This window comes from Vipera berus (assembly GCF_964194415.1).
Source record: "Vipera berus genome assembly, chromosome: 2".
In the NCBI taxonomy this organism is placed as follows: domain Eukaryota; kingdom Metazoa; phylum Chordata; class Lepidosauria; order Squamata; family Viperidae; genus Vipera; species Vipera berus.
The window spans coordinates 51,922,991-51,936,932 of NC_138203.1; the positions used below are offsets into that span (position 1 = coordinate 51,922,991).

General features: G+C 38.5%; 1 protein-coding gene across 1 annotated transcript in view; it reads right to left on the reverse strand.

The window, feature by feature from the left end:
• Positions 1–13,942, reverse strand: part of SEMA6A (semaphorin 6A) — a 167,253-nt gene that overhangs the window by 90,534 nt on the left and 62,777 nt on the right. The gene's annotated exons all lie outside the window — the stretch shown is intronic.

Here is a 13,942-nt window from a genome sequence, read left to right on the forward strand (position 1 = left end):
TTCCATCTTTCTGAGGTCAGTAAAACGAGAACCTAGATTGTTGGGGCAATATGCTAACATTGTAAATCGCTCAGAGAGGGCTGTAAAGCACTATGAAGTGGTATATAAGTCTGAGTGCTAGGAACACTGACACTGGTATCCCCTGAATTCCGCTGATGATGTTACTTAGCATGGTAACGAAACATTCAGAAACTAACCCACAAGCTCAAAGAATGAATCTGCACCCTCAGCCTGCACCCAAGCTACAGATATTCACCACTATTGCTAAGTGCTATTGCTATTGCTGTTGTAGACAGCGAATGTAAAGGATAATAGGTCTGTGGCTGTGAACAAAAACATCTTAAACTGAAATTTAAGACAGTAAAATATTGCGGAACAACTTATCCTATCAACATTACAACAAGAGAAATTCAGATAGGTGAAAAAGCCTGTGTATTAGTTTATTTTAAAATAGCTAGCCCATAGCTCTTCTTCCATGTCACTGATACCATTTCTCCATTAGCATTGATGATTCATTAGCGTTAGAGCGAGAAGCAGAGAAGGTCCTTTCTCTAAAGCCAGAATCAGGTCCTTCTCTGTAGCAAAATCAATAGTCTTAAGTCCTTAGTGACCTTGGTTCTATTTGGTAAATCAGCAATATACCACTTGATTATAGAAATGATGCTATAGCTTTCAATGCTGTGTCATCTTCCTATAGTGATTATCTGGAGTGCTATCTCTATTCTTGAAAAAATGACTTCTGTCCCAGTTTTGACAATTTCTTCTTAATATGTATTAACCATGCAGGCACCACTAAGATTTAGTTTTTGAATTAGAAGAATTAAATATCAGAACCTGGAATATCTCTATAATTACTGAAGTCACATGTATGCAGCTATAAACATATTGTATTACTAGCAAATCCCAGGTTGTTTTGAGACTCCACTTTGTGAAGAACGTGAATTATTTTTCCCCCTGAAAATAGAATAGCTAATGTGTCCCTTATGCTGCTTTCATACTGAAAAGTTACATTTTCTAAATAAAGCAAAATCTATCCTAGCACAACATTTTCCCTAAGGATCAACTGGTGTCTTTAGGAGCAACTCATAGCAACAATGGGAACAGTAAACAATGCTGCATCCAACGAAACTGGTAGTAGAAGATTCTTAATTCAATTATAAACTCCTCATTTTATGACCCTTTATTGCATATATAATCGCTGGGTGTGCCTTGTCTATACAAAAATGCAGTGGAAACAGAATAAAGGCCAGAATCAAAAATAAAAAAGCACTGTTGTTCAATACTCTCATAATTCTTAAAAAAACTGATGCTCTAATTAATCTAGCTAGTAATTTGCATATTATTTAGAAATATGCAACTGAATATTTTGGGTTGCATTTTATATCATCCTAAAAATGGATTACATTAATTAAGGCCTATGAGAATTTCTGTATAACACATATGAAGGACTCCAAACTGTCTACTTCTATAAACCATATGCAAAAAATTGCTTTATTTCAGGGTGGGCATTCATGTTGAGCTATAATTATTCTGACATATTCAAATATTGTTTTATTAATGTCTATGACTTTACAGAATCATATGGTCTAAATCTATCCTCTTTAAAAAAATAGTTTACTAAGATTTAATATATTGGGACTAGGCTTGGCTTAATTTTAGCCAGTTATTGCAAGCCATGGGCTACAGTATATGCTATCCGTCAGCACTCTGTTGTTGTGCCACTGAAAAACAGCAGCAAAATAACAGGGGTATAAATGGAAATGAGAAACTTCTGCAAAACTAAAGCAGTTCCATTTTCCCCATCTATTCTCACAAAATGTCCTGAAACTGAGTTGCCAAGTAGAAATTTTTTGCTGCTCAGTTTCAATAGACTCCCAGCACTAGAGTTCCCACTCTAGTTTTGGCCAAAGCTGGATGTATAAAGCTCAGTATTATCAGAACACTGATATGCTGATGGATGACTTCCCAGTAGTTTCATGCAAATAGGGACAATGCTGAATGCTTGAGCACATTACAAGGAAGCATCAAAAGGCTTAATATTCCAACTTAATAGCCTCCAACTCCTGGGCCATTGTGAACTGGACCACACAAGTGGCGGGTGAGCGTGCAAAGCTTTTTTGCACATGTGCGGGACTAGGTTGTGTGTGTGTAACCATCCCCTTTCTCACCACCACCACCCATCTCTACTGCCGGTGCACAGACCCAAAAAGGTTGGGGACTGCTTAATATGTTCCTCCTGGAACGATCCTCTCAAAAAGGACAAAAACCACTACAGCACAGAGCACAATCTCCAATTCTAATCTTTGAGACAATCCAGAAGGATGCTACGATGGATGGTACAATAGGCTGCTGGAGAGGCTCAGCAGAACTGTCCCATTTCCCTCTATCCATACCCCACCTCAAGTCATCTATAAACAGTAACCAATGAGTCCTACATCCAAGACTACCAAGAATCTAGAGAATCCATTTTATCCAGGGCAAATAACAGCAACAACAATACTTCAGATAACTTCAGAACTAAATAAAAAAATGACAATATCAACCAAAGCAATGAAGGTTATTATGTAGTTTTGAGAAAAGATGGCTGAAACAGAGTATGAAAGCATTCTTCATGTACATGAGGGATTGTCAGTCGAAGAATGCCACGACCTGTTGCACTTTACCACAATATGTGCATGATAGTAATATTTCCCATGCTGCCTCAAATTCCCAACTAGTATGACAAGAGATCACAGGAGAAATTTCTTTCTTTACTATGAAGCCTTGTCCTATTTTAATAATTTTACCAGACTATGAATATGGGATTCTTAGCTATATTTCCTCTGCCTTATTGGAGATAAACAGGCAGCTGAATTTAATATGTATGACCAATCACATCAGTATAGTGATTTCATAGCCCTAGAGGAGATTTTACTTTACCATAGTAAATTGCAAATGGAATTGCAGAGATAAATTAAGTGGATCAGAACTTAACTATGAAATTATTGTCTGAAATTGTTCAACTAACACATATTTTTTACAGCCAGAGGTTGATATTAATCACAGTATAATGCCTCACACTCTTCGTGAAATATATGGAAACAAAAACCAGCAACTTTTTGAGTTTTCTTATCCTGCTGTTTTTAGCCTTCATTATTCAGTATACAGAACCAGGTGTTGAATAAATAAATGACCACATGCCAACTATTTTTCCCAAGTGCTGCTGTCAGCTATAGATCTGTGAACTGCATTTATTTTAATATTTCTGGCTCACTTCTCAAACTGTGACTATAGTTCCTATCAAAATGAAAAGCGTCATTGACAAAAAGATGATATCTGAAAACTATTAATTTATAATTTGTATCTTTTGCAGTATATACTTTACTGTGCTCCTTATAATATCTCCAAATTTCTATTGTCATCAAGATATTCCTTTGGATCCAAATTTCTTAAATAACTTTCCAAATTCCTTATGCTGAAGAACAATGTAAAATCTGTGGTTCCAAACTGAACATTTCCAAAATGGTCCAGTGAATCTAACCAGAGAGAATATAAGCAGTGAAACTGTTTTTCTCAACATTGCTTATTGGATATACAGAAAACCCCATGAAATGCCTAAGATTCACTTCATAAACCACAGTGGGGTGTGGATTTTATGTGGATGCACAAAAAGTAAAAATGCTTTGGAAGGCAGAAACCAGAGACTAGAGGGGAAATAGCAAGCCAACGCTCTATATAATTATTATTGGTAGCACATACACTGACTGAATATAAGGTGCAGCAAAGAAACAGCACAGCCAGGTTTGTGATGGTGCAAACTAGAGAACATTACTCTGAAGTGGAGCAGAAAACTACAATTCCAGGCTGCTTCTGTGTGAGGATGGGGCAAGGTGAGAGTGACATCATTGATGCAAGTTTTTCAGTGTGAATGCTGAAGTGTTGCCACCCACAGTTAACAGATTATGCAGAAAAGCCCAGTGAGTGTGTTCATTCTTTGACCAAAGAATGGCCAATCTCACTTGTGGAGTTCACACATTACAATAAGCTCCAAACCACAGTTTACAACAAAACAAAATAAAAAAAAACAGATGGGTTCACAGATTATGTTAATCCAATGTAAAACAAACCATAGTGAGGGTTTAGGCTTCCAACCAAAGTTACATACCTGCAGTGTCATGTCCACTCTATTTCTCTGCCTTTTTTTACAACTCAATCTATTCATCCTTGGCTGTGTTGCAATCCAACCAAGAGCATTCCTATCATTGTATCCCCTCATTCCCATGATTTAGAGAGATTACTGCATTACCCCCAGCCTTCAGCCTCCAATTCTCTATGCAAGGATTTGTTTTAGAGTTTTAATGGGAAATATATTATCTCTTTAGTATGGATATTTTTACTGCTGCAATTCCAAAATTCTCAGGAGTTCACAGTAATCTATCTATGGTACAAATTAAAATAACTAACCATAATGTCATTAGAAACAGAATTGTAATTACAATTAATTTAGATACAAATAATTGAAAGCTCTTTGAAACAATCATTTTTAATAATAAAGGCAACATTGTGAAGTCCAATCATACTTCAGGCAACAGACTATTTCAAAGAGCAGAAATTGCTACTGAGATGCAGCATCTATAAAACCAGAAAAAAAAGTTTGGTCTAGTAGTGGGTAAGGCACTAAGCTAGAAACCAGGAGTCTGTGAGTTCTATTCCTGCCTTAGCCATGAAAGAAAGCTAGGTGATTAGGGGTCAGTTACTCTCTCCCAGGCCAATCTGCCTCACAGTGTTGTCATTGTGAGGAAAATAGAGGGAGGAAGGGGTATTATATATGTTTGTTGCCTCAAATTATTTATAAAAATAATCAAGGTGGATTAAAAATATTAAATAAAAATAAATTTCTCTGACATGTACATTGTGGAAATTGTTGTTGTTGTTAGTTGCGAAGTCGTGTCCGACCCATCGCGACCCTATGGACAATGTTCCTCCAGGCCTTCCTGTCCTCTACCATCTTCTGGAGTCCATCTAAGCTCATGCCTACTGCTTCAATGACTCCATCCAGCCACCTCATTCTCTGTCGTCCCCTTCTTCTCTTGCCCTCAATCTTTCCCAGCATTAGGCTCTTCTCCAGTGAGTCCTTCCTTCTCATTAGGTGGCCAAAGTATTTGAGTTTTAGCTTCAGGATCTGGCCTTCTAAAGAGCAGTCAGGGTTGATCTCCTCTAGGACTGACCGGTTTGATCGCCTTGCAGTCCAAGGAACTCGCAGGAGTCTTCTCCAGCACCATAGTTCAAAGGCTTCAATTCTTTGGCGCTCAGCCTTTCTTATGGTCCAGCTTTCACTGCCATACATTGCAACTGGGAAGACCATAGCCTTGACTATACGCACTTTTGTTGACAGGGTGGTGTCTCTGCTTTTTAGTGTGCTGTCTAGATTTGCCATGGCTTTCCTCCCAAGGAGCAAGCGTCTTTTAATTTCTTGGCTACAGTCCCCGTCTGCAGTGATCTTGGAGCCCAGGAAAATAAAATCTGTCACTACCTCCATTTCTTCCCCATCTATTTGCCAGGAATTGAGAGGGCCGGATGCCATGATCTTGGTTTTCTTAATGTTTAGTTTCAACCCAAGTTTTGCACTCTCCTTCTTCACCCGCAACAAGAGGCTCTTTAGTTCTTCTTCACTTTCTGCCATTAGAGTGGTATCATCTGCATATCTTAGGTTGTTGATGTTTCTTCCGGCAATCTTAATTCCAACTTTTGATTCATCTAGCCCTGCCTTTCTCATGATGTGCTCTGCATATAAGTTAAATAGGCAAGGCGACAGTATACAGCCTTGCCGGACTCCTTTCCCAATTTTGAACCAATCAGTGGTTCCGTGTCCAGTTCTCACTGTTGCTTCTTGGCCCGCATATAGATTTCTCAAGAGACAAATAAGATGGTCTGGTATGCCCATCTCTTTAAGGACTTGCCAGAGTTTGTTATGATCCACACAATCAAAGGCTTTAGCATAGTCAATGAAGCAGAAGTAGATGTTTTTCTGGAACTCTCTAGCTTTCTCCATGATCCAGCGTATGTTAGCAATTTGATCTCTAGTTCCTCTGCCTCTTCGAAATCCTGCCTGTACTTCTGGTAGTTCTCGATCCACATACTGCTGGAGTCTAGCTTGTAGAATTTTAAGCATAACTTTACTAGCATGAGAAATGAGTGCAATGGTGCGATAGTTTGAACATTCTTTGGCACTGCCTTTCTTTGGAATTGGAATGTAAACTGATCTTTTCCAATCCTGTGGCCACTGTTGAGTTTTCCAAATTTGCTGGCAAATTGAGTGTAGCACTTTTACTGCATCGTCTTTTAAGATTTTGAATAGCTCAGCTGGAATACTGTCACCTCCACTAGCTTTGTTGTTGCTCAGCTTTTCTAAGGCCCACTTCACTTCACATTCTAGGATGTCTGGCTCGAGGTCAGTGACCACCTCATTGTGATTATCAGGGACGTTAAGCTCATTCTTGTATAGTTCTTCTGTGTAATTTTGCCACCTCTTCTTAATCTCTTCTGCCTCTGTTAGGTCCCTGCCATTTTGGTCCTTTATCATGCCCTTTTTTGCATTAAACGTTCCTTTCATCTCTCCAATTTTCTTGAAAAGATCTCTGGTCCTCCCTAGTCTATTGTTTTCTTCTATTTCTTTGCATTGTTCATTTAAGAAGGCATTCTTATCTCTTCTAGCTATTCTTTGGAATTCTGCATTTAATTGGGCATATCTTTCTTTTTCTCCCTTGCCTTTTGCTTCCCTCCTTTCCTCAGCTATTTGCAAAGCTTCCTCAGACAGCCATTTTGCTTTCTTGCATTTCTTTTTCTTTGGGATGGTTTTGGTTGCTACCTGTTGTACAATGTTGTGAACCTCTGTCCATAGTTCCTCAGGCACTCTGTCTATCAGATCTAATTCCTTAAATCTATTTGTCACCTCTACTGTATATTCAACAGGGATATGATTTAATTCATACCTGACTGGCCTAGCGCTTTTCCCTACTTTCTTTAATTTAAGCCTAAACTTTGCAACAAGAAGCTCATGGTCTGAGCCACAGTCAGCTCCTGGTCTTGTTTTTACTGACTGTATAGAGCTTCTCCATCTTTGGCTGCAGAGCATATAGTCAATCTGATTTCTGTGTTGACCGTCTGGTGATGTCCATGTGTAAAGCCGTCTCTTGGGTTGTTGGAAAAGAGTGTTTGCTATGACCATCGTATTCTCTTGACAAAATTCTATCAGCCTGTGCCCTGCTTCATTTTGTACTCCAAGGCCAAACTTGCCTGTTATTCCAGTTATCTTTTGGCTTCCTACTTTAGCATTCCAATCCCCCATGATGATAAGGACATCATTTCTGGGTGTTAGTTCTATAAGGTGCTGTAGGGCTTCATAGAACCGGTCAATTTCATCCTCTTCAGCACCGGTGGTTGGGGCATAGACTTGGACTACTGTGATATTGAATGGTTTGCCTTGGATTCGAACTGAGATCATTCTGTCATTTTGAGGATTGTATCCCAGTATTGCTTTTCCTATTTTTTTATTGACTATGAAGGCTACTCCATTTCTTCTGAGGGATTCTTGCCCGCAGTAGTATACCTGATGGTCATCTGAATTAAATTCACCCATTCCTGTCCATTTTAGTTCGCTGATACCTAAGATATCAATGTTTAGTCTTGTCATCTCTTGTTTGACTACGTCCAGCTTTCCTTGATTCATGGATCTTACATTCCAGGTTCCTATGGAGAAAAAATCTTTACAGCATCGGACTTTCCTTTCACCACCAGACATATCCACAGCTGAGCGTCCTTTCAGCTTTGGCCCAGTCGCTTCATTCTTTCTGGCGCTACTAGTACTAGCCCTCTGCTCTTCCCCAGTAGCATATTGGATGGCTTCCGACCTGAGGGGCTCATCTTCCAGCGTCATATCGTTTTGCCTTTTAGTACTGTCCATAGGGTTTTCATGGCAAAGATACTGGAGTGGGTTGCCATTTCCTTCTCCAGTGGATCACGTTTTGTCAGAACTCTCTGCTATGACCTGTCCGTCTTGGGTGGCCCTGCACGGCATAGCTCATAGCTTCATTGAATTACGCAAGCCCCTTCGCCACGACAAGGCAGTAATCCATGAAGGGGTTGTGGAAATTGGGGGTTATCAATCTTCTAGGATTACCTCATCAGTGGTTTGAACAAGACTGCAAACCTTGTAGTTCTTTATAAATTGCAATCTATTTGTTGGATGGCACTTGGACATTTAATTTTAATATAAGCCAAATGTCTCTGTCAGTTCTTAAAATTATACTAGAAAATAAACATTTCCTGAAATGCCAACACTCAGTGAAACATTCTTTTAAACAGAATCTTAATCTTATGTTCAGGACATTACATGAGAGCTGATCATCACATTTACTTGTGTTGAGATCCAAGATAAACACAGTTTATAAAGATAACACAATAATTTATCTTGATTCAGAAAAACACTGGGTTTACACATTCTGGCTTCAGTTCAAGCTGCTAAAAGGTGTCATACACAATTGTCAGAACATTGTTGTTCTCCTGTAAACATCTTTGTTCTAAGACAGTATAAGGTATACCTTGTACTGGCATATTTTGTGTCTAGAACTGGAACCTAAGATAAGACTATAAGAATGTTGAACCATGGAGCACTCCACCACCATCAAAAATGCTAGAGAAATATAATAAAATGTTCTTATTATTTAGACCTTGATGAGTGCTGCTAAAAGGAAGGATTTATCGGTCATTCTTTACATATAATGAAAGAGTATATAAAGTTAGAGGAACTGGGTTAGGCTTTTGTTTTCTTTTAAGAGGTACACTTAATATATAACTTGTGTGATTCAATAGTATTGATCAGAAACCATTACTCTGAAATTTGAACAACTGTAGCGAGTACTTTGGTGAAAAGACTATTCACAAATGGGTGCAGGAAACAAACGTTTAAGGCCATTGCTTTGTACTAACTTCATGGGTGTTTATATTAATAACTCCAGCAACAAACTACCACTCCATCACTTATGCCTAGATATACTTGCTACTCAACTATATGTAAGCATAAATGAATTTTTGCCAGAATTACTTACATTTCCCCCCCCCCCAAGAAAAGAAGTTGCAATCTCTGATGATAGAGCAAAAGCACCATTTCTCTTACTTAACAGCAGACACTTAAAATGATAAAATCTAACTTTGAAACCAATTACACTACACACCCACCAACACTAGCAGGGCAAGCTACTGTTTATAAACAGGGAGAAAACCCCATACCCACTAGCACTGATGATGTTACTTAGCTGGGTAATGAAATGTCTGCAAGCAAACAACCAAGATCAGAATGCAGCCAGGATTCCATAATTTAATCCTGAGCTACAGATGTTTTCTTCTATTAGAGAATTACAAAGATCCTTGAGTAATTTGTGAGATGGGAAAAATACATGTTCATTTAAGAAATAAAAGTAGGTCGACTGATAATTTGTGGAAGTTCCACAAGTCTGTCAAGATTTTTAGTAGGACTAAGCACCAAATGCAGTACCACATGCTGTTTTGACATGGGAAAAACTGTATTGTCAGCCATTTCATTTCTACATCTTTAATATGAAATAAATACACTACTGGTAAAAACAGTGATATTTTTCAGTACTATGTTTGCATAGGAAATATTTTTGCTACTCAAATGGCTTTCTAGGCTCTTCTTTAGCGCAGGTATTTTTTTAAAAATACAAATATCTATAAAATATATGTCAAAGTATGTCTAAGATCAAGTGTAACATTTTGGAAGGGGGATTTTTTTTGCTTTAAATCATGGAAAAGCAGGAATAATGAAACTTGTTATGCCTTTCAGGGCCACATTGCTCAACTCTACTAATTAAATTTCAGATGCTAAATCAATATTTTTTTATGCCTGCAGAAAACATGATAACATTTTTTAATTCTAATTTCTTTGCAATGTCTTATGATTTAGGCCAACTTCTCCCAGTTGCATAGCATAAGCTTCCCTTCTATCTTCTCATGTTTCTATGAGCAGATTTGCATTTCTCTCTGTAATTATCAGCCTCAGCTAGGGACCACCGTGGTTTAATGCAGATTCTCTTTACATGGCCAGTAACCTATGACAAACTAGCATTTTTTTTCTGCTTTCTCCTTCATAACACAATTAATTATCAACATATATAAGAACAGGAAAAAAACAGTTTTAAAACAAGAACCATTTAGTGACATAAAAATTTAGTTCCATTTAATAAATTGGTAAAGGCTCTCTAATAAACGATTCCAAAGCTAAAAGCTACACCAATTCCTGGTTCGAGAAGAGCTAATCTAACAATCTCTAAGGACAAGAATACCTGATCTTTTTTGCTTGTTTAGATTTTTTCCCCATAGGGAATGTAATTTTAAGATTAAATTAAATGCATGTAAAGGTAGTCAACTTTGGACCTGTTGTTTATTGACTGTTCAAAATTATGACAGACCTACCCAGAGCTACTTTTACAACATGGTTTCAAAATTTCAACAGCTACACCAATCTGCAGTCATGAGACTGTATTTTGGGAGCTTGGCAACCATCCTGTATTTATGGCTGTTTGCAACATCCCATGTCACATGACTACAGTGCTTATATTTTTTTTGTGGTGAAACTGGTGTTTACTTGTAGCAAAAAAATGCCCATTGGGTATAACGGGTTCTCTTTATCAGTCACCACAAAAAAGTCATAAAATCAGGAGCAGTTACATGGTGATCTACTTAACAATTGCCATGGCTTATGTCCATAATTCTGGGATCAATTACTGTTGAAGATAAGGATTTTTCTGCATGCTATTTTGCAGGTTTAACTGGTAGTTAGTATTTTTTTAAGGAAGGAAACCTTAGAGCACGGGTGTCAAACTTGCCAATCACGTGATGTGTTGTGGCGTATTGCGACTCTTTTTGCATTACCGGCAATGGGGTGGGTGCGACTTCGGTATGATGAAACCGGCCCACGGGCCAGCAGTTTGACACCCCTGCCTTAGAGGCTTAAGGAGGGGAAGAGACTTTCTAGGAACCTAATCAATGAGAAATGAAAAATTTGCATAAAAGCCTGGCTCATAATATTTATTTATTTATTTTATTTTATTTATTATATTTTTATACCACCCTTCTCCCGAAGGACTCAGGGCGGTGCACAGGGCAATAAATACAAAAACAGGATACAAAAGTTAAAAGCGATTAAATAAATGCCCAAGGTTAAAACAATAATTAAGACGTATTAAAACCCCAACCCTAACCCATCAGACCAGGTCAGACTGCTCAAATAGATACGTTTTTAGATCACGCCAGAAGGAGCGATGGTCGGGGGCCATCCGGAGCTCAACCGGCAAGCGGTTCCATAGGTCTGGCGCGCCCACAGAGAACGCCCTCCCCCTGGGGGCCACCAATTGACATTATTTGATCGGAGGCACCCTGAGGAGGCCCTCTCTGTGGGAGCGCACTGGAGGGAGGGAGGTTGACGCCGGCCGCAGGTGTTGCCATAGGTAATCCGGACCCATGCCATGTAGGGCTTTGTAAGTCATTACTAACACCTTGAATCTCACCCGGAGGGCAACCGGCAGCCAATGCAGCTCGCGGAGCAAAGGTGTAACATGGGAGTATCGGGAAACCCCCAGCACAACTCGCGCGGCTGCATTCTGCACCAGTTGGAGCCTCCGAGTGGACTTCAAGGGCAGCCCCATGTAGAGAGCATTACAGTAGTCTAGACGAGAAGTCACGAGCGCATGAGCCAGGCACTGGCTGAGGAATTCTGGGAGTTGAAGTCCACAAGTCATAAAAGGGCCAAGTTTGAAGACCCCTGCTCTACAATATCCAGATTTCCTTTAGAAAAGAAGAATAAGATAATTTATGTAACTCCTAAAAGATCAAAATTCTATGTAAACAAACAATTCTGAAAGAAAATTGTCATTCAACTTCCTCATATACCTATGAGACTCATTTCCAAATACTGTATAGCAATAAGTAATAAAAGACAGCATTAATAGTTATATTATCCATTAAATAAAGCAAATTTTGAACAAAAACAAATTTTGGGTGCTTAGTACATAAGTGAAAGTTTAGAATTATCTCAAATGTGAAAATGCTAATGTTTTACTAAGCAGTGTTTTAATAGCTGTAATATTTAGCAGAATTACTCTGGAACTGGAAGAAGTTGGGTATTTCAAATAATTATTTATCTTCAAGCAGGGCCAATTTAAAGAAATTTAAAAGCACAAACCTGTAGATATCATCTCATAAGGCCATTAAATAACTTTTTTCAAAAGTCTACAAGACTTCTTTCTAGGCAATTACTTTTATTAAAACATTATCGGTGTACAGATAGTCCTCACTTTCTGACTGCCTCATTAAGTAGCTGTTCAAAGTTACACTGATGTAAATAATAGCTTTGGGAACCGTCCTCACATTTACAACTGTTGCAGCTTCTTGTGGTCATGTGATCACCATTTGTGTGCTTTATAACTGGTTGGGACAAGCAGGAGTTTATAGAAAAGGTGGAAGTAAAGTTATCAGTTGCTATCAAACGTTTCATTTAATGACCACAGAGCTTTGCTCAAAAACTGAAAGAAAAATGAGATCATAAGCTCATTGAGGGCATGGGATGTTTGGTTAGTGATTGTGGTGCTTGGCTGGTTCCAAATGTGGTTGCTAAGCAAAGACTGCCAGCATTTGTCTAAAACCCTCCAAGACTATGCCAGTCATAAATTGCAAGAAATGAACTTAGATAGTCTACTTACTATCTATAGTTGAATTTATTCTCAGGTACATTGAGGTTATCATCTATATAATTTGATCTATGGGCAATTTCAGTAATATGTGACTTTCAAAGATATCATTTTAGATCAGAATGGCTGAAAATTCTGGCAGTGGAAACAGGTGAACATACCACAAGAACCAAGCCTTCTGTCATTTTTTAGCCATTCCTGCTGGCTGCAAGGAACCAGAGAACAAGTCAGCAGCAATGAAGTAGTACATTGGCCGTTCATTAGGGCAGCTTTTTCAATCCTTCTAGCTTAACAGTATTTCCCAGAGTGGGCCACTGACAGACTTCATTATACTGTCAGAAGATTAGGCCTTCTGTAAGGCTCTTTCATCCAGAGAGTTGACATTATAACCATCAATTCAGGTTTATGGATCCATCCCACAAGGTTCATGGAAGTTATGCTTGTACCCAAAGCCCATTTTTCTCTAAATTCTTTCATTTCAATTTTAAATGGCATGTCTCTATGCATTACAAATATATGGACCTACAAGAAAAAGCACCAAATAAATCCGGATCTAAAAAAGGAACATAGCTGTATTGTTATCTACTCCTTTCGGCTGAGTGGCTTGCTGCAGGTGGCCAGATTGTAAAGTTGCAGCATATGGATATATGAATTGGCAATGATGGATGAGCTACCTTTTGAGGAGTAACTGCTAATCCACATGCTGAATCATTGGAGGAGTAAGTCAAAATAATTCTCTTCCTGTGCAGGAAATATTCCTTGCCCTTTCAAATACAAGATGCAGGGTTTGCAAGAGTATTAAAAAAAGGTCACCTCAACGAATCAGCAGAATGTTCGTAGGCAACATAAAAGGGAAAAACCTGACTATTTATCTTTCTAATGTTCAAAATACTCATGTTTCTTTGTCATCTATTGCTATGTCAAATTTATAAAACAAAAGTAGACTGTTCCAATATCTCCCAAATAACAGAATGGAAAGGAAATATGTGCCAAGGGTTTACAGTTTTGCTTTTTACTGGGACCTGTGGAAGATACTACTAAATGCTTAAGGTGCAACTGCTGGGAATTATAACAGACATCAGAAGTGTCTCTTTTTGTTAAAATAATGTAGATTGCCATACATTAGAAAGAAAGCACTGACAACTTGGGAACATGAATACAGGTGTGCAGCTGCTTTTCCCCTGCAAGGGTTAACAGCT